Source organism: Nannospalax galili, unplaced genomic scaffold (assembly GCF_000622305.1).
Source record: "Nannospalax galili isolate Female #2095 unplaced genomic scaffold, S.galili_v1.0 scaffold213, whole genome shotgun sequence".
Taxonomy (NCBI): domain Eukaryota; kingdom Metazoa; phylum Chordata; class Mammalia; order Rodentia; family Spalacidae; genus Nannospalax; species Nannospalax galili.
The window spans coordinates 5,002,526-5,028,396 of record NW_008335195.1 but is presented as its reverse complement, the minus strand read 5'-3'; the positions used below and the strand labels follow the sequence as shown (position 1 = coordinate 5,028,396).

The 25,871-nt window shown below is 40.6% G+C and overlaps 1 protein-coding gene across 1 annotated transcript in view; it reads right to left on the bottom strand.

The window, feature by feature from the left end:
• The window catches only part of Unc13c (unc-13 homolog C), a 573,981-nt gene that overhangs the window by 507,640 nt on the left and 40,470 nt on the right, over positions 1 to 25,871 (bottom strand). The window lies entirely within an intron of this gene.

Genomic DNA, 25,871 nt, shown 5'->3' with positions numbered 1-25,871 from the left:
GATTGGCAGAAATATAAAAGTGTGACAGCATACACCACTGGGAGGCTCAGGAGAAGTGGACGTACAAACATCACACAGAGGGAAGTCCAAGTGATACAACCCCCACAGAACGTAATATACCAAACAAGGCTATGTAGGTGTAGGCACTGACCCCCAAATCCTATTTCTAGGAATAACCCAGAAGACTAACATTGTACAGTAGAAAAACACATCCACAATGTCATTCTTTTTGTTGTTGTTGTTTTGAGACAGGGCTTCCTTGTAGCCCCAGCTGGCCTGAAACTCACTATATAGATCAGGATATCCTCAATCTCACAAATATCCGTTGCCTCTACCTCCTGAGTACTGAGAAAAAAGGTATGTGCCACCACACGTGGCTATCATTCTTTACTTGTAATAGCAAACTATAAGGAATGATCTGGACAACCACATATAAGAAGTTGGCAGCTTTAAACTACAGTACTTCTGTCAGAAGAGGGTCATGCAGCAGGAAAAAGAAACTGGAAAATATCTATCAACTATTAGAAAACCCTCTAAGGATTCTTGTTAGGTAAGAAGCAGAAAAAAGGAAACCTAAGATGTTTAAACATCTACATGAGGGATAAGGGAATGGATAATAGCATTAAATAAAAAATCAACATAGGGGCTGGAGAGAAGCTCAGCAGTTAAGAGCACCAACTGCTTTTAAAGATGACCAGGGTTCAGTTCCCAGCACCCACATGGTGGGTCACAATGAACTATATCACCAGTTCCAGGGGATCTAACACCCTCTTCTGGTGCCCATGGGTATTGCATGCACATGGTGCACATACATGCATGCAAGTACACACACACACACACACACACACACACAAATAAAAACTAAACAAAAATAAACATGATGCAAACAGAACAGTATATGCACATGACAGAGAATAAAGTTGGGCCACTAACTCACACCACATACAAAGTTAATCCAAAATGGGTCACAGTCCTAAAAGGACGAAGTACCCAAGTAACTCATTATGAATTTGATGTTGACAATGATGCTTTAACTATGATACAAAGGCATCATCAAAAAGGAAGTTGGTAAATGACACGTCATCAAAATTATTTAAGCATATGTGCTTCAAAGGACACTATCAAAAAAGCAAAAGATGGTGTGCACACTCAGAGAACATATCCCAATCCCATATACAGAAAAGCACTTATAATGAAAATATAAAAGCAACTTACAACTCAACAGTTAGAAGATGAATGAAACCAAAAAATATAGCCAAAGACATTGACAATATTTTGCTTGTGCCAGTTGGCTTCGGTTGTTAACCTGATACACCTGGGAAGAGGGACCCACAGTTTAGTAATTTCCTCCAGTAGACAGGCCTGTGGCCATGTTTGTATGGAATTTTCTTTTAAATATTTTTTTACATTTCATTTTATGTGCATGAGTACTTTTGCCTATAAGTATGAAAGTGCACCACATGTATCTAATGCCTGGGAGGTCAGAAGAGGGCATTGGATCCCTAGCAGTGGAGTTACAGATGGTTGCTGGTTATTGTGCGGGTGCTGGGAACTGAACCTAAGTCCTCTGAAAGCGGGAGTCGGGGGCAGTGCCCTTAACATTGAGCCAGCCCAGTGAAGTATTTTCTTAACTACTAATTGATGTAGGATGGTGGTGCCATCCTTGGGCAGGTGGGCCTGGGCTGTGTAACAGAATGAGTTGAGCAAGCCAGAAGAAGAAAGTCAGTAAGAAGTATTCTACCATGGACTCTGCTCAGTGACTGCCTCCAGGTTCCTGTCTTGCCTTGAGGTCCTGCCTTGACTTGTCTTGATGACAGTGAGCTATAAGATGAAATAAACCATTGTCTCCCCAAGTTGCTTTTGGTTGTAGTGTTTATCCCTGCATCAGAAAAACAAATTTCAATGGAAATTATCCAAAGATAAAGTCACCAAATATTACTCTAGAAGTTTTAGGTAAAGCCATTTGCCTTGAAAAGCAGGTGCAAGCTGCATGCCTTTCACACACAGAGAGCAACATACCGAAGAGGCAGTGTCTAAGGAGCTCTTAGGGGAAGACATCAGTGGACTGACTGTGGACTGATGCCCTCAGTGCACAGAGTGGGTGATGACTAAGTTTTTAAGCCACTCAATGAATGGACAATGGATTATGCATCTGCTGGCCTGCACTGGTATGTAAGCTCTACTCCATTCATTTCATGTTTGGTATTTCTATGTTTCTACTTTCACAGGAATAACTCCAGTGGAATCTAACATCATCAGCATCATTTATACACTTGTTTAAGCCAGGAGTTCAGAGATTGCACCATCATTGTTAAGATCATGCCTATAAAACTTCACTCTTAATGGCAAGTTACCAATCTGTCAATAACAAATTCCCATTTATTTTCATTGAATGTTTTATTGTCAAAAATAAAATTTTCAGAAAAGGAGAAAAATATTCTGACAATGACTTAGATCCAGGCGGTACTGTCATTTCTCACAATGCCCAGTTGCAGCTCCATCATACTAAATTGGCGTGTCCTAGACAAGGCTGTGAAGCACTATAGTGTCATAAATCTTATCAGCTAGTCCTCTTCACACTGACAGCAATATCCCCCAGGACAGACATGCTTCAGCAGGAATAAGTGCTACAAATATGCCATTGCCCAGAACTGTGCCCAGTGACAAGTCCTTCCACAGATGACATCGAATAATCCACATGGAGCAGATGCTTCATGCTCATTTGAGAACTCTTTTTCACATCCTCCCTCAGAACCTCAAGGTAAAACTATATTTGGGTACCAGTCTCTCAACTTTCAAAGAATTAGAGTTAATCCCTTGACGATTATAAATGTCTTCAGAAATTGTTCCCTTAGCTCTGAGGAGCATCAAGATACTCGTGAAAACATGTAGTAAAAGCTTCGAGCTCAAGTACCACTGACTTAGAAAAATCATACAGTGTCTTCTCTGCTTTTAGGTAAATTTCCTTCAAAAACTATAGACTAATTTGGAAAAAGGGCCTGATATACAATTTAGCTCTTAAATACATATTATACTGTATTTTAAAGAGAGAAAAGAAGAAAAATACCAATAATAATAGAAATAAAATCTAAAATAAAGGTAAGCATCTCTCTGAATAGAAAAATATTCCAAACTTCAAAAGCTAAGACAACATATAGGAAAATACACTGTATAAAATATAAAAATATAATACATAAAATGTAAATATAACAAATAATTTCAGGGCATCAAAAACAATGAAACAAGCATTAAGTTAGCAAAAATGTGAGTATTTAACTATCATTACTCTAATGGTCAATGAGAAAGCACAAGCAGAAAGTAAAATTTTCAAGAGAAAATTAAAATGGCAAATATAAAGAGAAAAATTCCATCCCCCAGTGAAAACTTCAAAAGACAAATTAAGTCAAGGTACTATGTATTCAGTTATCAACTTTAAAGGGTGTCAATAGATTGATATTTAGAAATTGTATAGTATTAAGTCTCAGCTCGCTTTCTTAGCATTCTACCTGTGTAGAGTAATTACATCCTCACAGTAACCCTATGAAGTTAATGATATCACCATCCTCATTACACTCAACAAATGAAGGTGAGTTGCATATAAATAACTTGCCCAAAGTCACAAAATCATGAACGAGAGAGCAGTGGCTACAGAAGTTCATCTTAGACTCCTTCCCTCAGCTTCTCTGGATACTGTCTTAGGCTGAAGGAGGGCATGTGTTTCTCTAGGTACACTCACTCGTGGCTGTTTGATGGTACATGGGTACAAAATTTGTTGGAGACATTCTGCATGTATCTACCAAGAATTGACAGCAGCTGTGGTTGCCTGTACAGGATCTGCACAAGATTAGCCAGTCAACATTCATGCATGGAGCAGGGTGGGACTCAGGAGCCTCCACCCCTCACTGAGGAGTTACTGACTGCTGGGGGAGAGAAAGCCAGTTTTCTTTAAGGGTATGGACATTGTTAGACCAACCAGGCCCCACATCATGCATATATGGGCAGCACTAACTGGACTCAGTGAGTTATAAAAAAATCGGGGACATGAAGTTGGATGTGGGGGGGGTCAGAGCTGGGAGAAGTTGGAGAAGGGAGCAGATGGTGAATATAATGGAAATTCATTGTATCCTTGATTGAATTCTCAACAAATTAACAGAATTGATAGTCTTGACAGTAATATATTATCATATTAATATATATAAAATATTTTAAATAAAACTGGTTTTGGCAGAGAATCTCATGACATTATCTATAATGACAAGAAGAAAACAGGAAAATACTAAACATCAAGTGCAGGAGAAGCTCATGTTAATTAAATCACAGAGACAAAAAAAGTTTGGTATAAAAAATCAAATATAAGAGTTTCATTATCTAGAGATATTTATTTATTTTAAAGTTTTAATTTTTAATTTTGTGTCTGTTTGTTTCTGTGTGTGGGTATGTGCACATGTGTACAGTGCTCACATAGGCCAGAAAATGGCACTCGATTCCCCTGGAGCTGGAGCTACAGGCAGTTATAAGGTGTCATGTGGGTGGTAGGAACCATTCTTGGGTCCTCTGCAAGAGCCCCAAATGCTCTTAGTCTCTGGCTCCAAATGATCTTGAGATATTTATAATGTCACCTGTTGGGAAACCTAATAAGGTTCCTTGCTGTGATAGAGCTAACCTTACTCTGTGGCAGGCAGGCAGCACATTAAGTAAACAGATTATACATGAATTAGAAGGCTAAGTACAATTCAAAAGGGGAAGAGAACAATGAGATGATGGGAATCAAGGAGGATGGATTGGTACATGGTAAGCACCGCTGAGACAGTGAGATTGAGCAAAGGCTTGAAGGGGTGGGGACTCACTAAGTGACTATGTGAGGGAGGGGCATGGTAGGTGTTTGAAGGACCAACTAGAAGCAGGTGCTGCAAGGTCCTTGTGGGAAATTCCACACATCTTAATGAAGGAGGTTTACTGCAAATGCCTGTGACTCTTTTCATGTGAGCCAGACCATGGATCATGCTAAGCTAATACATCATATAACCTTCAATGGCCTAGAAGCAGGAGTTGCTCAAACAGCTAAGAAATCAATGACAAAGCACCTGGGGCTGCCAGTCTTTGGGTAGGATAATTCAGAGGCACACTCTCCCTTGCCTGCGAGAGCAGTACTTCCCAAACACTGACGAGGGCACAGACACCTCCTGAAACTCAAGTGCAGATTCTGAGTCAATAGGTCTGACATGATGCTTAGCATTCTCATTTTAAGGAACTCCTAGGCAAAGTCAAGGCAGTAGACCCCAAGCCACACCTTAAGTAGCAGGTCCATAGAGTTACTGTGGGATTGGTGCCATCCACCCACAGCATAAACATCTACCAGCTTCCTGTGTGCCACTGACTCATTTCCTTTCCCCTACACAGTGATATTTTGGTGTTACCTGTTAAATATCCACCTTATCCAAGGATCTGCTTCTGGGAGAGACCTCATATAACAACAAGCCTGGTGAGCTAGAGGAAATCAGTGAATGAGGCTTTCTAGGGCAGAATGAGCAAGTTGGTAGAGGAAAACAGGAGAACAGGAAAGCAACAGAGCCACCGTACTGTGTCAGGTTGTCCTTAGAATAAAATTAAAAATTAAAGGTGATTATAGTTTTGAGTAGATGATGACACAGGGTTGGGAAAAGGTCATAAGGGCCAGTTTACGGCACTGTGATATAAACATCGAGCTAAAACATGGCTGAGAGTAGACGTTGGGGGTTATGATTCAGCACAAAATGGCTGACATCAGGTGTCCAGGGAACTTCAAAAGTAAACAGTGATGTAAGCTGCTTACTATTTAACCAAATGGCAGAATTCTACTACTGTGTGGGATCTGTAGAAGCATGCCTTGAGGTCAGAGGCTGCCCTTCACCTCTACCTTCACCAGGCTGTGTGTGTTTGTGTGTAGGCCCATGTGCCTACTTCTGTGCAATCTGTGTGCCAGTCTGTGCCTGGCTGCCCACTGGAGGCTGCCTGTCTAGCAGTCTGTGTGGTGAATAAAGTATATATTCAGTTTAAAACTACTCAAATTCTCTTTAAACTTCTGGACTCCCATAACAATCTTCTTTTCCTGGCATGGAGCAGGGACGTCACATATGCTGAGTAACATAATAGTTTCACTTTAGGTGCTGGTGGGGTCAAGAACAAAAGCAGAAATCAGACAGAGGGCAGTGCAGAAGCACAGGGCACAAAAGACAGAGGAATGTCATGAGGAGCTGGAAAGGATTCAGATTAGTAGACTCTGAGAAGTACTCAAACTGTATACCCAAATGAATCAATGAGGGAGAAAGCTGTATCATAATCACTTGGAAAAGAAGTCAACACTAGGAAATATAAAAGTGGTCAAGCCGGGCATGGTGGCGCACACCTTTAATCCCAGCACTTGGGAGGCAGAGGCAGGCAGATCTCTGTTTATTTTGATATATCACAGTGAAAGATTTATCGTCCTCTTTTTTTTTTTTTTTTTTTTTTTTTTAAAAAAAAAAAAAAAAAAAAAAAAAAAAAAAAAAAAGTGGTCATGAGCACACATGCAGGTCACTTTCAAAGTCATGAGATGTGGCAATCAGTTACAAGATAAGTTCAAATAAAGGAAAAGTGAGAGTCTATGATTTGGGTCCTGGACCATTTCAGTCTTGAAACTGTCTGCTGGTTACACTCAAAGTCAACATTAGCAGTGTCTGTGTGGAGGGGTTCCAGGTCACTGAAACTGTCTTGACAGTCATTAGCTTGACTTCAGTGTTACATCTGTTGAGTCAAAGACCCAATGGACAGGCAGCTTCCTATGACTTACTTTCTACCTCACTACAGCCTTGCCACTTGGGACAATCTGAAAAAAAAAAAACTGACAACTCCAAGCATGACAATAAAGCTACATGAGATTTCACAAGTGTTATGTAAGTGCATGATAGATCTGATGGAGGGGAAATGAAACATGCTTAGAGCAAGATGAGAAAGCAGTAAATCATGTTAAGAAATCCATATACGCAAAGCATGATCAAGGAGCAAAGAGGATTAAACACACGCTCTGCGGGGTGGACAGATACATTGCAAAGCATGGCCTGGGACCCAGGCTGGGTTCCCAAGGACATGTATGCCTCTTGGTATACCAGCTATGAGAAGCAGGATGACTTGTAGCCAGGTGACATGGGGAGAGTCAACACTACCTCTAGACCCCAAACCTCTCGTTGACTTCCAGCCTGTCCAGGCTTGGGTCCAACCATCCTTTAAACAGGAAGACTAAAGGGACTGGGAAAATGGCTCAGCAGGTAAATAGTACTTGCTATATAAGCATCAGGAGGACGGGTACCCAGTACTCATGTAAAAAGTAGACATGGCCACACGGGGGCCTGTAACCACAGTGCTTTGAGGGAGACAGGAGGATCTCTGGGGTTTGCTGACTGCCAGTCTAGCTCCAGGTTTAGGGAAAGATCTTGTCTCAAGTGAATAAAGCAGAGAGGGACAGAGCAGGACACCCAGATTCCTCTCCTGGCTTCTGTGTGTGAGCACAAGTTCGTACACACACACACACACACACACACACACACACACACACACACATCACCAAATGGTTATAGAGTTTAGCAATATTTCTCCAAGCGGTAAATTTAACCAATTTGTCTCCAAATGTTAAGTGACTAGTGTTAGAACACATAAATTTATGGGACTGTCTTAGATAATGGACACCTATTTTTTAAGTACATGCTGTATCCATAAACAGATAAAATTAACCTATTAATGTTAGAAGTCAGTTTAGCAATTACTGTATGAAATAGGTTTGTGACACTATGCATAAATGTACATAGATGTCAGTACAATAAATAGAAATTCATTTTGCTGTTTGGATGAGTTCAAAGTTGGCTCTTCCTGTAATCAACATGTGTGAAAATAGAAAGTAATTTTGGGCATATTTTGCTTTATTACTTAAGGGGAAGTATTATTCTGAGTCTTAAGATAAAACTTTACCTCATGACCTAAAGAGAAAAATACTATTATTAACTTAATTTTGTAGTGAAGAGAGGTAGCGAATAGAAAGTTTAACATCCTAGGGAACATTGTAGAACAACTCAGAGTGGACCAACAGATGCATCTTTCTACCTGTGAAGAAGAATGACATATTTTTGTATATTATTTTATTCCATTTTACTTTCTTATTTTTATTTAATTTTGAGTGTTTTGTGTGCATGTGTGTGCATGTTCATGTGTGAGCATATTTGTGGGGGGGGTACATGTGCACATAACCACATGTTTATGCAGCAAGCAGCAGTGAGTCATCTTCCTAGCTCCATACATGATAATAACTCTTTCAAATTTCAAGTCACAGGTGACGAGACTACAAATCTCTGACCTGCCTTTGTAAGATAGAGGAATTTATGACATCTTCCTCTTCCCTACTGCTGTCTGACATTCACCGGCTTCATGTAATAAACAATCCTCTTGTGCTTGATTTAACACCTTCTTCTGCACAAATCCTCAGAGCGGTTCAGCTTTTGGACTCTCCTGGACTCTCTCTGATGACTACCATCCCACCCTCATCCATCCTCATTTGTGCTGGTGCCATCTTGGATGATGGAAAGTTTCTCATCACCTGTAGAAATTGGCTCCACATTCTTCTCTGAATGATGGTTCTAAGACACACAGATTTATCTCTCTAAACAATTCCAGGGTCTGGACACTACCCAGTGACAAAGATGTATTTACCTAGCAGTGGGCTTCAGATGTAAAGTGATTAGAGTAAGGTCAATGGCATTTGAAGGGAACATCCCCTACTGAAGTGTCTCAGTAGTTGACACCGAGCTTTTATGAAATTAGTTAATTAACAGTGTTTATCTAGTGCTTCTAAATTTTCATCACTTCCACTAGAGGATTTTGATTTGTTTTTGTTATACAAATAATCAGTGCCTATAATTTTAAAAAAGTCCTTGATAAATTTATTTTTATTTAACGTGTGTCAGTGTTTTACCTGAATGTATATAAGTGCATCCATGTCATGAAATGCCTGTGGAGCCCAGGAGAGGGCATCAGATCTCTGGAGTTATGGAAGGTTGTTAGCTGCCATGTGGGTACTGGGAACCTGGTACTGGGTACTAGGTCTTCCAAAAAGCAGTGAATGCTCTTAACCACTGAGCCATCTCTCCAGCCCCCATGCCTATAATTTTCTAAAGAAGGAAATAAAAGCAAAGCATGGAATAGTAAGTAAAACATTTGTTTGGATGCAAAACACATGCGTGTGTGTGTGTGTGTGTGTGTGTGTGTGTGTGTATGTGTATATATGTTTATGTGTCTGTGTGTATGCTTGTGGTCACTGATCATTTTGCTGAGCATCTTGACCTGTCTTCTATGTAATGTATCTCAAGGACTGAGCTGTCCTTCATTCTTCATGATGGCACTGGTGTAACCCATTGCCTGGATGGCTACACTGTATACATTTATTTATTATGTCTTCTTCTTATTATTATTTTATTATTATTTGGTATTAGTGGACCGGTGCAAAAGAATGTGTGTGCATGTGTGTCTAGAGGACAAAGGACAACTTTGGGTGGTCTTCTGGGGCTTTTTTTTTTTTTTGGAGACAGGGTCTCTCACTGGCTGGCTGACCAGGGAGCCCCAGGAATCTGCCCACCTCCATCTTCTCCGTGCTGTGATTAATATATGCACTATCATGCCCAGAATTTTAAAGTAGGTTGTGGGGATTGAACCTAGTTCCTTGTGCTTGCCTAAGTATTTAACTGCTGAGCCAAATCCTCAGTCCCATTATTTACATGAACAAGTTTCTTTATGGTTGTTTACAGAAATTTTGTGCTTCATATGGAAATGCCATGGTGAAGGGCCACAAAAACACATGCATGAGTTCTATGGGAGAAAAAGTATGTCCAATTAAAACTGGTAATTATTGTCAACTTTTTAAAAATTTTTATTTAGTTATTCTTTTTTATGTGTTTGAGTACTTTTTCTGCATGTATGTTAAGTGCACCAGTGCGTGCAATGCCCACAAAGGTCAGAAGAGGGCATCAGATCCCCTGGAACTGGAGTTACAGACAGTTGTTAGCCTCCATGTGGGTGCTAGGAACCAAACCCAGGTCCTCTGCAAGAGCAGCTGGTACTTTTAACCTCTGCTATCTTTCTAGCCCCTGTCAAATTGTTCTTATGAGCAGTTCAGCAATTATGTATTCTCTGGGGTACTTTAAGGTGAGCATGAGAAAAAAATATTTCAGGCTTCTGGGTCATAGCAATTTCATAGGAATCAGACCAACTGAGTGCTCTTTATACTCTTCTTCGGACTCTATAGTCTCCCTCCTAACTTTAAAATCTGTGGAAGATACAGGTTGTACTCAGCCATAGAAAAATATTCTGAAACCAGTTTCCATGGAGAAAAGGCTGTGTAGTCAAATTATCTTAGAAAACATTTTAAATTGCTCACAAACTACATTATATGTAGTTTTACATAACAAATGTATACATTCATATGTAAAAATGTTAAATGGACAGTCATATGTGCTACAAATCTATTAATCATAAAGTGGAATGTCACATCATTTTATTCTTAAAAATTAATCATTTCTTTGGCTCAAGGAAATGCTGATATTTTAAGAGATCTAAAGAATTTTAAATTACTGAAAGGGACAAATAATTATATTCTGTCTTATATTAATCTAGATGCCCAAAGGAAACAGAATTAATGCAAATAGTTCAAATGAACTGCCCTACAAAAGAGATAAATTGCCAAGTATGAGCTGGGCTAGGAAACCAAAGAGGGATTGTAAGGCCCAGAGGCTTGACCTGGAAATGCTCACCACGCCTGGCACTCAAGGACGAAGGAGGAAACTGTCTGGCCAGTGCAAGTTGCCTTGGTAGCTGACAGAGCAAGAGACGGACAGCAAGGGCAGCAAGATATGGAGTGTGGAAAGACACCCTGATCTTTCCCTCCTGCCAGCTAGCCTCCACAAACTTGACTGGAAGCCTGCTGGCACAGGAGCCTGGACAATGCAGAGAGCAGGCAGAGGTCAGCCTGCGGGGGCAAGAGCAAGCCAGACAAGTCTGCTCTGGGATGAAAGCTCAGTGAATGGATTGGGCAGGAGTTGGTGGCACTGTTTCAATTATTCTGTTTCACTTCGTCTCCTTGCAGTGGAGTTGAGCTAAATTCAGTGACCTTTCAATGAGACGCCACAGCCTAAAAAAGAGGGTCATGCTAGAAAGCTCACTGCTATTGAGTGCTGTTCTTAGCACACAGAAAACAACGAATGGAAAGGTATTAAGTGCTGTACACTCAATCAAGTGAGCAGAAAAGTATCCAAAATGCTTGTGCTTGGATCCTTCTCCTAAAATGGACCACTTATGTCTTTGACACTGTTTATATGCTGTTAGATGAATAAATAGGTATGAATCCACAGCCCCAGGAATGAACTTTCTCTGGATTTGGGCATTTCCTATTTGTGAAACAGGAGGCGTAGACTACACTGAAGGGTCAGAGAGATGTCGGAAACTGAAGAGACTCTGCCAACCACACATTCTCAGGGCCTTCTCCATGTCCCCTGAATCAGGATCCTCAGACATAAGAACTCAGACCTTCCTGTAAAACACTTCTACATGATGCCAACTCCAGCCAGGCTTGATAACCATATTCCATGATCGTTATGACCCAGGATGACCCAAGGAATCATTTTTTTAAAATCGTTCAACAGAGAATACTAATAGTGAAGATATGCTCAAAGCAATGGTGGCTCACTAACTTCTTTTCAAGAGAACTCAAACTGAGGCTGGAGAGATGGCTCAATGGTTAAAAGCACTTACTGCTCTTGCAGACGACCTAGATTTGGTTCCCAACTCACTACTGTCTGTAACTCCAGTTCCAGGGAATTCAGTGCCCTCTTCTGTCCTCTGAGGGCACCTAGACACATGTGGCACATATACATACATTCAGACATACACACACACACATACACATCAAATAAATAAATAAGTAAATAAATAATCTTTTTTTAAAAGACTAACCTCATTCCTTTATTTTTGCATTTCAGATTTCCATCTATTGTTGCAAGAGTATTTTGAATTTGTGTTTCTTTCTACAAATAGGCTATCATTAAGAGCAACTATTTTAATACCAGCAATCTTTCCCTTGCCAAGTGTTGTATTCCTAACTACAGGAGGAGAACCAGTTTCTCATAAGCTCTCTAGCCCAAAGACCTGTACGACTTGGGATTAGATGTTTATTCTCTCCAGCCCTTCATGTGCCTCAACTGCTAAATGACAGTGTTAGCCTACATGGTTTAGAAGAGCCCAAACACCCCAAATCCCATGACCCTAAGTCATGCCGCCAAGTTAAAAGTTCATGTCATTCCTGTATGCTGTTGCATTTTGGAAGAGAAAGCTTTCAAAGCTAACATCCTGTGCTAAGTAGCTTTTGGCAAGCAAACGACTCCCTAATAACTATATGTTAAACTTGAGTTTGAATGTGAATTTGAATTCCTCAGCACAAAGAGGGAACTCAAAAAGGTGTGAAAAGTTTCCTTCAAGAGTTGGCCTTCCCAGAATTCATCATGTTTATTCATCCCTGGAACCAACAGACTGTTTTATCAATTGATTTTATTTTTCTTGATGGGAAAATGACTGCCTTCCACACAAAGTACTTTTTGTTCTAAATTATTTGCACTGAAACTAAACCTTACCAGGAAAAGCAAAATGATCAAAAGAAGTTAAATAACAGTAATAAAAATTATACCCATGACTCAATACTATTACTCAGAACACAGTAATCGTCAGACCCTGCATAGCAAAATAGATGTAATTCCTACCTCTATAACTGTTCTCAATCCTTGTGACACATGTGAGCATGTCTTTGCTATGAGAAAAGTAAATTCTTTAATTAACAGCCCAGAATATATTCACACTGTAGAATGAAAAACAATTGACCTGAGCATCAAACCACATAGCAGCTGGCACCTGTGTGATGATTCACATAAAACTCACATAAAATTTCAGCTACTACACAAATTTGTTTCTGTATGATAATTGGCTTTAATAAAAATATGACTATGTTAACCAAATGACACACGTGACTGAATTAGAGTAAATTTAAAAACTCACATGTCTATTGTGTTATTGTTTAGTCTATAGAAAACACCAGTGAAAACCATTTTCCCAGCTACCTGTGGAATTATGTCATTCATTATACATGCAAGCGCACAGGAAACCCAACTTCTGGAGTCCTTTGGGACTATGTGGACAGAACTAACATTTGATATCCTTCTATCAGCAAGCACTGTCTCAAAATGTAGAGACTCCAAATTGCTAAATGGTTATTTCATTCAACCCCAACCTTATCTGTGTTCATTTGCTAATGTGGTATGATTTGGGGGTATCTAGACAAGATTATACATCCAAAACACTCTACTGTAAGGGCTCTCTCAGGCCTATATCACAGGAAAAGACCTTTTTTTATTCATAAGAGAAGAAAGGCATAAAATGTAAAAATCCCCAGGAAATGTAGCTAGTTAATGAATTACAATAAATATCAGACATTCTACAAAGCACGGATTGGGAAGATGGTGGGCCAGGGAATAGAGGAAGCAGAGAGTAACCAGTTTGCCAGATGATACTGGACACAGCATTGCTGTGTGGGAGATCAGCAACTGGACTGCAGACCACTGACCTAGGATTGCTGTCTAGGCAATCACACCTTGGGAGGGGCTATGGGTTTGATGTATTTGACTTCTTAAAATTCATGTGGAAACTTCATCGCCAACGTAATAGTATTGGAGGTATAGATTTTAAGATGTGATTGGATCATGAGGAAGTTGTCCTCAGCAGTGACATCAGTCACCCTTACTCAGGCCCTTGAGGGCATGAGTTTCTCCTCTTTCATCTTGTCCATGTTTCAGGTGAGGGCTGAATGCCCCTCTTCCCTGGAGGACAGGGTGGTCCAGCTGCCAGATGAGAAGGACATGGTAGCCCTGCCCATCCACCCGAATCTTCCTAGCTCCTCATCTCTCAGCATCCCCAGCCTCCTTTGGAATTGTGAAGAATAAATTTCTGTTTCTTATAAATCATACAGTCTCAACTATTTTGTTGGCTATAGCAACACAAAAACTAATCCCTAGGGAAAGTAGATGACAGAATTCCCTTTTGAGTCCACTCCATTTGACCTGGTACTTTTTGACTCGAACCAATGTGAAATTGTGGACTACTTCTACTAATAATGATTTCTGACCCAACTGACGTAACTGCCTAAGATTATTCTTAAGTCCACTTTGATTTAATCATCCGGATCACAATTACTTTAATCTTTCCAATTATTGTCATATTGATCACAAGGGGTTAATATAAAAATTGACATTAGGGACAGGTGTTTAAAACCTGACTCCCCTTAAGGAAAGTCTACAAGGTAGACTGCTTTCGGCTTCAGGGATGAAGCCTCTGCTTGCTCATCAGCAAAATAAGGATGTTAACAGTCACAGGGCATTGATCCTGTTAGGATCAAAGCCTGAGACACGGGTATGGTAGCAGTGAGCCTATCCTGCAGGTCGTTTCTAGAGGCAGGAGTGAGAGGCAAGAGGCTGCAGGAGAAGATGAGAAAAAGCTATGGTAAGGGGTGTCCTGAGGTGGTTGCTGTAGATAGTGGGGCAAACTCAGCTAGGACCTCAAGTTGTGTCCTCTGGACAGCGCTGAGGGCTCTACCGAAATGGGGAAGCTAAAGTTCTGCAGTACCTGCTGCCCTTGGGGTGCTGAGATGATTCAGGGCAATCAAGGGTGCTAAGGGGGTTCCCTCAACATCAAGGAGACTGAAGAGCTCTGAAAAGGCAGAGGTACCTGGGGAGAAGATGGCTGAGCATGGTCGTATGCTATGGTATACATGGCTGCAATTAGCAGAAGGCTGAGTAGGGTTTCTGGAAACATCTTCAATACTTTTTTACTCTATGTGCAGACTTGGATGAAAAATGCATGCAAAGTTCTTGTCATAGAGTTCAGGGTGAGTAAATGTGAAGCCATTTTCTGACTTCACTTTATTTTTTAACTTTATTACTAGTAATAATGTATAATAATTAAATAATAATAACTAAGTTGTAGTACCATGAGCTGCTCCCCAATTAGTTAGTTACCTCTTCCACGTTTTTGCTTTTATTTCTAACCACGATGTCTTTCACCTGTGCATTCAGGTTGGCACTAACAAGTTGTTTTCCTCTTCTTTTTTTTTTTGACAGTCTCACTATGTTGCCCTGGCTGGCTAGAAATTCCCTATGTAGACCAGGCTGGTCTTTAACTCACAGAGATCTGCCCTCCCCTGCCTCTTGAGTGCTAGATTAAAGGTATGCATCATCACACCCAGCTGTTTTTAAAACAGTTGAATTGCAGTATGAATAGCCACATGCTTCTTACAACAGTAAACACGGGGAATCATTTTGAAGAGCTTTGAATTAGACTGTGATGATATCAAGGAAATAATTCAGATTGGGTATTTTTTGTGCGCACGTGTGTGTGTGTGTGTGTGTGTGTGTGTGTGCAAATGCAACATGCATGGGTGTGTACATGTGGAGGCCCAAGGTCAATGCCTGGTGTCTTCCTCAATTTTTAAGATAGGACCTCTCACTGAACATAGCATTTGCTGATTTGGCCAGAAGGCTGGCTAGTCAGCAAACCCCAGGGATTCACCTGCCTCTGCCTCCTCTGTGTTGAGATTACAAGCACATACTACCATGCCTGGATTTTACGTGGGTGATGGGGATACAAACTCAGGTGCCACACAACTTCACTTTACTCATTGAGCCACCTCCTTAGCCCAGAGCTCATATTCTTTTGTCACATGTTCTCTGCATCCACATGCTCCAGTCTATGGTGTAACACATTCCCGAGCTCCGTGAATACTGCCGCTCTTGATGGGGTTATTTTTGTTGCTGTTGTTCCAAAGAAAAGAAATGAACAAGCTGGAGGGTTCAGGTAGTGGCATACTTTTGTGTTTCATGAAGACATCAATAAAGACAAACACAACTACTATACTGTGTCCGGGTCCACCAACCTGCCTGGGCCCAGAGCCTTTCAAGGATTCAAACCACAAAAACAATCATGTAATTGATCATTTCCAAAAATTCATTCAGGTTTATTATTTCAATTCAGATGAAAATATATAGAAAAATATAATAGCATTTGCCTTCTGGCTTATATCTCTCAGAAATTCTTTATGGTCTGAAGTAGAAGTCACTGAGCCTGTTAGGAAGGCTGATTCCCTGCTGATAATTTACTGTTTGGCCAGAAGCTTATCTCATTGTTAAGTATTTGTTTTATTTATTTCACACAGAGGGAAGCTTAAAAGTAGGGAATCCAAGTCTCTCAGAAGTTGAACAACTTCCCAACCATGCCACAAACTTGCAGAGTGACTACAGATCCTGGGCCTTTAAGAGCCATACTTGGCCCCGCTCAGTGCTGGCTGCTGGTGGTCATCCTAAGAGATGATAAAGGTACAGAGATTGCACCTGCTTCCCAGGGCTTCATAGCCTAGTCAGGGAGGCAGCAGTAAGAGAGGCATTACCAATACCAAGGGCCTTGCTTCTTATGTAGCCCCCATGTTGAAACAATACAAAGACATATGCAGCTTTGTAAACTTATACATATCTCTAAGGCAAAGAGGTAGCAGATTGGGAAAAGGTAGGGTATAGAGACAGGGGGACAAATTACAAGATTGTCATAAAGTCCAGGAGAGAGAAAGTTATCGTTAGAATTAATATATTATCAATGAAGACTGACAGAATTGGCTACATTTGAAAGGCAATTTGGAGGTAAAATTCCATGGGCTTATGAACGGAACTTGTGTGATACATATGGCCCACATAAGGACTCTGCTACAAAAAAAGGAGGGGGGATATTTCTTTGACTAAAGCATAGAAGCTACTGAAAGTCTGAAGAGCCTGCCTGGAGGCAGAGTCAAGGGGAAGCTAGGAAAGGCTCACTACAGTCCATCACTAAGTTGTTCCAAGATAGTGGCCAGCTTCAGCCTCTGGCCACCATTCAGAAGACTATGTATGTTAATGAAGAATCATCCCAATCTATCTTTACTTTTCATCATACCCTCCAGACTCCAGATCCCAGTCAGGAGTTGCAGTCAGTAAGCCTGCCAAGTGCCGAATGCATGGCTGCCAATGGGGAAGGAAGGCCTGGCTCCTCCTAGCTTTGCAGCAGAACCCAGGGCACTACTTCCGTGAAGACTCACCTCCTGAGGAAAACGAGCAAGAAAGACCCTGTGTGTGGCAGCCGATGAAACGCTGCAAACAAAGGCAGGAACACCAGGGTGGTGAGGAAAGAGTCATGGCAGAGGGTTCTGCCTTGAGCACAGGATGGTGGACTGTTTAGTGAGATGGGAAGACAGGCAAGACTAGCAGATGGAAGAGGAGTATTCAGCATCGGCACAATGGCTTTGTGACACAGGGGACATGCTCGCCGATGTCACTGCTGCAACTCACCATGCCATTCATTGAGGTTCTGTGGCATCAAGAAAACAAAGTACATCTCCAAGGGATTCTCAGAACTTGGAAAAAATGGTCTCTAATTACTCTACCAGTTTTCTCTCATGCTGTTCTCTCTAGCCTGATGAACAAGCTGTGTTTGGTTTTGATGTAGTTTCTCAAACACATCTTGCCATGCCATTTTCTGCCTCAGGACCCCTGGCCAAGGCCGTTTTCTCTGCCTGAAAGCCTCTTTTCATCTCTGTCTTAGGTCAATATATTTATCCTTAGTGTCTCAGGATCTAAGGTTATTGATTTCTCTAATGTCTAAATCATTACAGGCTCTCTTAACACTGGTTTATCTTCTATAGGAGTTATTAAGTACATCTTTATTAAGAATGAATGAACTGACTGGACCATGGATTAATGAATCAAAGAATAAATGTACAAAATATTCCGGGTATGGAGAGAGAAAAGTGTGGCTACCATCAGGACAGACTTCAGGCCAAGTCCATGGGGCTGAAAACCTCTCTCAAACAAGAGCGAAACAAACACTCACGGAGGCAGCATCGGTATCATGCTTAGCATGGCCCCAGCATTGCCTTGCATCACAAACCCCTGGAGATGTGGCCAAGAATCTGTATTCATAGGAGTAACTTCAGTGATTCTCATGTGTGGTAGTTAACATGGATGGTCAACTTGACAGGGTCCAAATTCACTTAGGAGACAAACTCTGGGCAGTTTGTGAAGGAGTTTTTAGCTAGGGTTAATTAATATGAAAAGACCCCTGATCCCTTACTGTGGGCAGCACCATTCCATGCACCAGGGTCCTGAACCATATAAAAAGACAAAAGTGAGCTGGGCACCATCACTTTTCTCCCTCTGCTTCCTGATTGTGCATACACAGTGATCAGCTCCACATACTCCTACCACCAAGACTTCCGCACCATGGTGGACTGTACCTTGAAAGTGTGAGCCAAAAATCAACCCTCCCTTCCTTAAGCTGCTTTTGTCAGGTATTTTTCATAACCACAAGAAAAGTAATTCATATATCACGCGTTGTGATATCTGAGAATCACTAACATTAGAAGTCAAGAGAGAAATATCTTTGACACAACCCCAGAGGTTTGTATCACAGGAAAGAGAGATGTTTTAATTTTATAATAAAAACTTGCACAGGTAGCTAAGATTATATACAGCTTAAAACATGATGGTACTCCATAAATACATTCATTACTGTTGAACTGAAAAGTTTATAAAGATGATTACATCATAGACAGTCTTGGAGTATCGAAAGCACATGGTTCTAGGTCAAAAGGATGCTTGGCACTTGGTACTTTTTTTTACAAAAACATTTTGAAAATGAGTTTGTAGAAATGACTTTTACAATACTGACATAATCTATGCTAAAGACGTTTAGCTAACTTGCAACCAAACAGCTACTGTTTATAATATAGAGAGCCATGTGCTCTTCTCGTGACCTGGTCATATGACCTTAATCCCTCAGGACAACTTGCTCTTCACTCAGGATAGTTTGTGGATGTATTATGCATGCTCTACCACCAAAGCACTGAAAGCAGCACATGTGTCACATTGAAAACAAAGAGAGAAATTGAATGTGTGAGATTCTAGGCCTACGGATCAAAGGGCAAGATTCTCTATTAAGATATGGGTGCATCCTGACTTCTACTTCCCATATAATGCTGTAGATGCTGTTTCAATAAAAGAATGAGTGAAGCCCCCACTCTGGAGCACAGTTCAGAGAGATGTGAAGGAACAGATGCCCAGCACTTCAGGTCTGCTCTTGGCCTTAAAATGAATGCTAAGAGTCAGGCTCTTCTTAAACACTGATGTAATGTGGTTTAGAAACTCCACGAGTTGGCTTCTACTATGACCAGAACTGCTGGGCTTGGTTTGGAGGAATACTCAGGGGATGGAGAAGAGAAGAATGTAGGGAAAGAGACATAGATCAAGAGGTAGGGGGTACTACAAACTGCCTCAGATTTACAACAAACAACTGAATTGTGGGATGCAGGGGAGGAATCTGTAGACAAAATTACCCAGAGAATGATTTCTATCAGAAAAACCTCTCAGAACTTTTAAAACTGATCATTTCTGAAATTTTCAATGTACACACTCGTTTTTAGGTAACAAACCTATTGTTCTCTGCATTTTATGTGTATGTGTTGCCAAAGGCTTTTCATGAAATTTAATAATCTGTTACTCTAGAGAGCTAGAAAAATCATTATTTGTTCTGACTGTGGATGTGCATTTAGAAACTCGCTAACACATTTCTTTAGACTGGTTTTCTCCAAATTTAAGAAGAACAGGAAATTAAAGAACATTCTATAGCAGGTGTTGCTATGCATTCAGTGGTTAGCTTCAAACACGACTGGACGACCACCTGCCTCAGGTCCACCAGGGAAATGGTGAGAGGGAGAGCTGTGGGTTTTACTCTGCAAGGACAGTCCATCAAGTCCACAGAACATAGCGAAAACATCTGTTCTCAGACATAAAGCTGGGGACTTAGATAAAATCTAAATATATTTTGGTGATCTGTGTGTTGTATCATGATACAAAGAAGAGTTCATCCCAAGCTTTCTTACAGATCAGTGACCCTAAGCTAAAATGGGTAAATCATATTTTGATTATGCTTTCCACAGTTCAAACAAAGTCTTCTGCTCACTTAAAGAATATATAATCAAGAAACATCATTTTTATTAAAAATCAAGTTTTTATTTTTATTTATTCGTGTGTGTGTGTGTGTGTGTGTGTGTGTGTGTGTGTGTACATGCACATGTGTATAGGGGCCTGCAGAATCCAGAAGGCAGCAGTGGATCCCCTGCAGCTGGAGTTGCAGGTGGTGAGCAACCCAATGTGGGTGCCGGAAACTAAACTCAGTTCCTCTGCAAGAGCAGCAAACACTCTTAATCACTGAGGAATCTCTATAGTCCCATTTTTTTAATGAGTTTAAAGATTCCTCCAATTTATATGGAATCAAAGAGTCTTGCAAGTTAAAGTAGAGGCCAGTACTTACCTATTTAAGAAATACTAAAGAAATGTCTCTTTATTATGAGAATGATGTGTTTGGAACAAACCTGGCATTCATGAATTTGGCTTATACATGTGCCATATTATTTTTTCTAAAACTGAATGATGGGGATAGACGAGTTTGAGAGAAATTTACATGTGCAGTGGTAGAGCAATGTTGAACAGACTGCCCAATAACTAACTATACAGTGGAAATCTTTGTGCCATTGAAAAAAATGCAGTAGATAATAATATTAGTGATATTTCTGTTATCAGGGCTGGAGAGATGGCTCGGCAGTTAAAAGTATTTGTTGCTCTTGCAGAGGATCCAGGTTCAGTTCCCAGCACCCACATGGTGGTTGAAAACTGCCATTAGCTCAGCTCCAGGGAATTTGATGTCTTCTCCTGGCCTTCATGGGCACTGCATGCCTGTGGTGCACATACATACAGGAAAGTACCCACACATACTCATAAAGTAAAAATAAAACTTTTAAAAAAGATTTTTTGGGGGGGTTGGAGAGATGGCTCAGCAGTTAAGAACACTGGTTGTTCTTGCAGAAGACCTGGGTTCAAATCCCAGCACCCACATAGCTAACAACTGTCCTAACTCCAGTTCCAGGGGATCCGACAGCCTCTTCTGACCTCCACAGGCATTGCATAACATGGGTGCACTTACCTACATGCAGGCAATACATGCATACACATAAAATAAAAATAATAAATAAAATTTAAAAAATTATTTTTTCCTATATTACCTTAAAACAAGAAGCAGAACAACAAGAATATTAAAGAAAAGAAAAGCTGCCTGGCCTGATGGCACACGACTTTAATCCCAGCACTTTGGAGGCAGAGGCATACAGATCTCTGTGAGTTCAAGGCCATCCCTGGTCGATATATTGCATTCCAGGATAGCTGGGGCTACAGGAAGACCCTGTCTCAAAAGGATCAAAGGGGGGGGGGAGGGAAAAAGAAAAAAGAAAGAAAGAACAAAAGAAAGAATGAAGAAAGAAAAGAAAAAGCTAATCACCATCTGATGCATTAGGAAGCTTCTCTGGTGAGAGCTGAGAGATGCACCATCTATGGGTGTAACAATAAGTCGATATGAATCAGTTTGGTATAGTGTCTATTTGACAAGATGACAGTAGTAGGTTCTCCCCTATGGACTATGACCTGTCTAGCTACAGGTTCTGGGCCTGATAACAATGTCAGGTTGGACTCCTAATTGTGAAGCAGGCCTTAAATCCAATTAGAGGGTGGTTGGTTACTCCCATAATATTTATGGCACTATTGTACCAGTGGGCATATTTTGCCAAAGCAGATGTTATTGTAGCTTGTGGGGTTCACACACTCAAGAGCACTTGGCAAACATAGATTAGGCTCCATTAATCTTTAAAAATGTTTTTAAAAAGACAAACAATAGAGGACATGAAGAGTGAGGGGTGAAGGAGTGGAAGGGGGGGGAGTCTGAACATAAAATATATTGCATGAAATTCTCAAATCAATACAAATATTTTAAAAATAAAAAATGCACATATAGCGTTGCTTTTCCCAAGTATGTCAGTATCTGGAATTCTGTTTCTCTAAAAATTGAGAGGGTCCATCTATTTTGTTTCCTCAGTTTAGATTATATTATAATGTTAAAAAAAAAACAGAATAAAAGGGACTGGAGAGATGGCTCAATGGTTTTTTGAGATAGGAAGGGTCTCCTGTAGCCCCAGCTGCTTTTGCAGAGGAGCCTGGTTCAATTCCCAGCACTCACATGGGGAAGTCTTCTTCTACTCCGGCATTGCACAGCATGGGTGCACTTACACATATGCAGGCAATATACTCCTACACATGAAATAAAATAAACAGCAAAAAAATGTGTGTGTGTGTGTGTGTGTGTGTGTTGATGGGGGTGAGGTGAGGTGTTTTAATACATGTACGTATTATATAATGCTTAACTCAGGTTACACTCATCTACCTCTTCAAACATTTGCCATTTCTTTAGGGAGGAAACAAAAACCTTGGTGCTACTTTTAAAATATATACATTTTATTATTTTTATTTTTATGTGTATGAGTGTTATGCCTGTATGTAGGTAAGTGCACCCATGTCCTGCAATGCCCGCGGAGGACAGAAGAGGCCGTCAGATCCCTTGGAACTGGAGTTACAGACAGTTGTTAGCTGCCATGTGGGTGCTGGGATTTGAACCTGGGTCTTCTACAAGAACAGTCAGTGTTCTTGACTGCTGAGCCATCTCTCCAGCCCCTGTGCTACTTTTTATATCTAGTTATCCTGCAAAGCAGTAGCCCACCAGACTTCTTACTCATTCAGCTGTACTTGGCACCCACTGCTCGAACTTGCACCACACACTCTGCTGCTGGTCACCACCCCTACACTCAGGTTCTGTGAGTGTGACTTCTCCATACCCTACCTGTGGGAGAACACAGCACTTGTCCTATTCGTGGCTTATTTCACTTGACACAGTGATCTCTGGTTCCATCTATGTCACCATTAATGCACCTCACTCTGGTTTTGTGACTGAAAAATATTCCATTGTGAATATGCACATTTTCTTTATCCATTTATTAACTCATGAGCTCATAAGTTGTTTCCATTTCTTGGCTATTGTGATCAGGACTGTAAAGAACATTGAAGTGCAGATGTATCTTCAACATATCATACTTTACTTTTCAGTCTACTTTATTATGTTTTAAATTCTCTCTCTCTCTCTCTCTCTCTCTCTCTCTCTCTCTCTCTCTCTGTGTGTGTGTGTAAGTGTGTTTTGGACTTTCCTTGCAAGGACATGCATTAGTATAATTCACAATTCTGAATATAATCCCCAACCCTACCACAGGTCCACCAAATCAATATGTCCATTGAGATGGTAATATCAGAAATACAGTCATCAAATATCCACAAACATTAAGGATTTCTTGTCTTTCAGAATTTTAGGATTTGAAATAATTCAAGTGTTCGAACTCATAATTTCATAATGCTGTATTGGGCATCAGCATCCCACAGAGATTTCCAGAAAGCTCCTTGCGATCCAATCTGGCTGGGTCTGTGATAAAAAGCAGAGCCTGCTTCCTGATAAGTACCAGATAGCCATGGAGAGCAAATCACTGGCATCTGCCCAAGGCCCACTAAGCAGATGGCTATGAGCACAAAACCATCGTGGCAATTGGCACCTTGTTGGGTGCTCAGAGTAGAGAAGGACCTGGAAAAGTCCTTTTCTGGCTGCCCTTCCCTCAGAAGCATATTGGTAGCACAGGATGAGAAAATGCCTGACTGCTGCCAGAAGGAGCTGAGCTGCCCTTTGAAATCTAGGCTACTTCAGCCTCCTGGGTAGTCAATCTGGTGCCTTTCAGCAACCGGCATTGATTTTAAAGCGTTGTGTGCTGATTTCCTCTAGGACTGGTGCCACCCAGCAGATTCCATTCAAAGGCGCCTCATGAGATGACAACAACCCAAGCTCTAAGATGGTACAGGGATATGAGCCCTCTATAGATACACCTGGGACGTCAGATGCATGGCACAAAACCGCTTTCTCCAATGCAGCCAAGCACAACTGTGTTTTCCCAGGAGTTCCACTGATGGCTAGGCAGGAGGGACCTTATCATAGCAATCTAATTCGTAGAGTTTCCAAATGGGGAATTTTATTTTTTAAAACTAATTTTTTCTTTTCTTTGGTTATTTGTGATAGGGAGAGTCACCCTGTGTAGCCCCAGCTGGCTGGGAACTCGCTGTGCAAACCATGTTGGCCTCAAACTCAGAGATCTGCTTGCCTCTGCCTCCTGAATGCTGGTGTTAACGGCATGTGTTACCATGCCTGCCTTAAATATAATTTTAAAGTAAATGTGCTACGCATATTTCTAAGACATAAATAGATAGATATAGATAGTAAAACTATTACAGTGAAATAAATTAGCATATTCATCATCTCACATGATCGTCCCTTGATGTGTATGTGAGGAACAGCTACATTCTGCTCATCCAACCCAAATTCAGAACACACTATCATTCACTCTAGTCAGCACAGACCCTCGTCTTGGCTCACCCTCTCTAGCTACTGCTTCATGTCTTCCCCTTACATCTCTTAGTGCCTCCTCTACATAATAACTGGCTCCTGGTAGCCATTGTCTTATTCTCTATCTTTTTATATTTGATTTTTTTTCAGTGATAAAGATGGAACTCAGAGCTTCCCACATGTTAGATAACTGCTTTGTCAATGGATTATACCAAAGCCTCCTGACTGTTTTTTTTTTTAAGATTCCACATTTAAGTGCAAATATTCTTGTGTCTAGCTTATTTCACTTAACACAGAATAACCCAAGGTTACATCTGTGTTGTAACAAATGGCAAGATCTCCTTTCAGAAATCTGAACAGTATTTCATGTTTATATACATCAGTTTCCCTCTTAAAAATTGAAAACCCAATTTTGGTCTGAAATGTATGCTATTGCCATATTTATATTGTCCAATATTTTAAACAGACAACTTAGCTAGTTAATTTCAAACATGTATTCATTATATTTCATTAAACACACAAACACACATACTCAAATACATGAATGCACACACACACACACACACACACACACATACACATATAAATACAGTTTAGTCTTTACCTTTAAGTAAATGTCTCTGAATTAACAGCAATTTTTTTTTGTCTTTTTGGGACAGGGTCTCCCTGCAGCCCCAACTGGCCTGGAACTCACTATGGAGACCAAGCTAGCCTCGAACTCACAGAGATCTGCCCGCCTCTGCCTCCTGAGTGCTGGGACTAAAGGCGTGCACCACCAAATGTGATTGTTTCATTTTATCTGAAAAAACTGTGAGCTGAGTTTCACTGACAAGGATGTCTATCAAACTTACTCTGATACAAGGTAGCTATTTTATCATAATTATGTTTACAAAAAATTGGGCTACTTTGCATTTGGGGATCAGTTCTAACTGCGTCCATTTGAAATCAGAAGCAGTATCACAGCTAACACACCCTCATATTCTTCTTTACTTATGCAGGCTGTGCTGCTTCGTAGGTAAGATTTTTAGAGCAAAAAACCTACTTGTCATTTCAATTGTCTTAAGACTTGCATGAGTTTGATGACAAAGGCATCTGCTGGTTCAGTAGCCCAGCTTTGTCAGGAAGTGACACTAGGAGACTTTTCTGATTGCAAAGAAGGCACAGTCCGCTACTGTGTGCCTTAGTCTGTAACAGTATTTCAGAATAGCATGCGACACTTGATTGCACGAGTGTGTATGCCTTTAGAAAATACACAGTAAATATTTCAGTGAAACATCACAAAGATATAATTTGGGAAAACATGAACATATCAAATTTGTTTAAAATGAGATTTTTAAAAACTATTCTAAAATACAAAATGATAAGCATGAAATAAAATGAAAGGT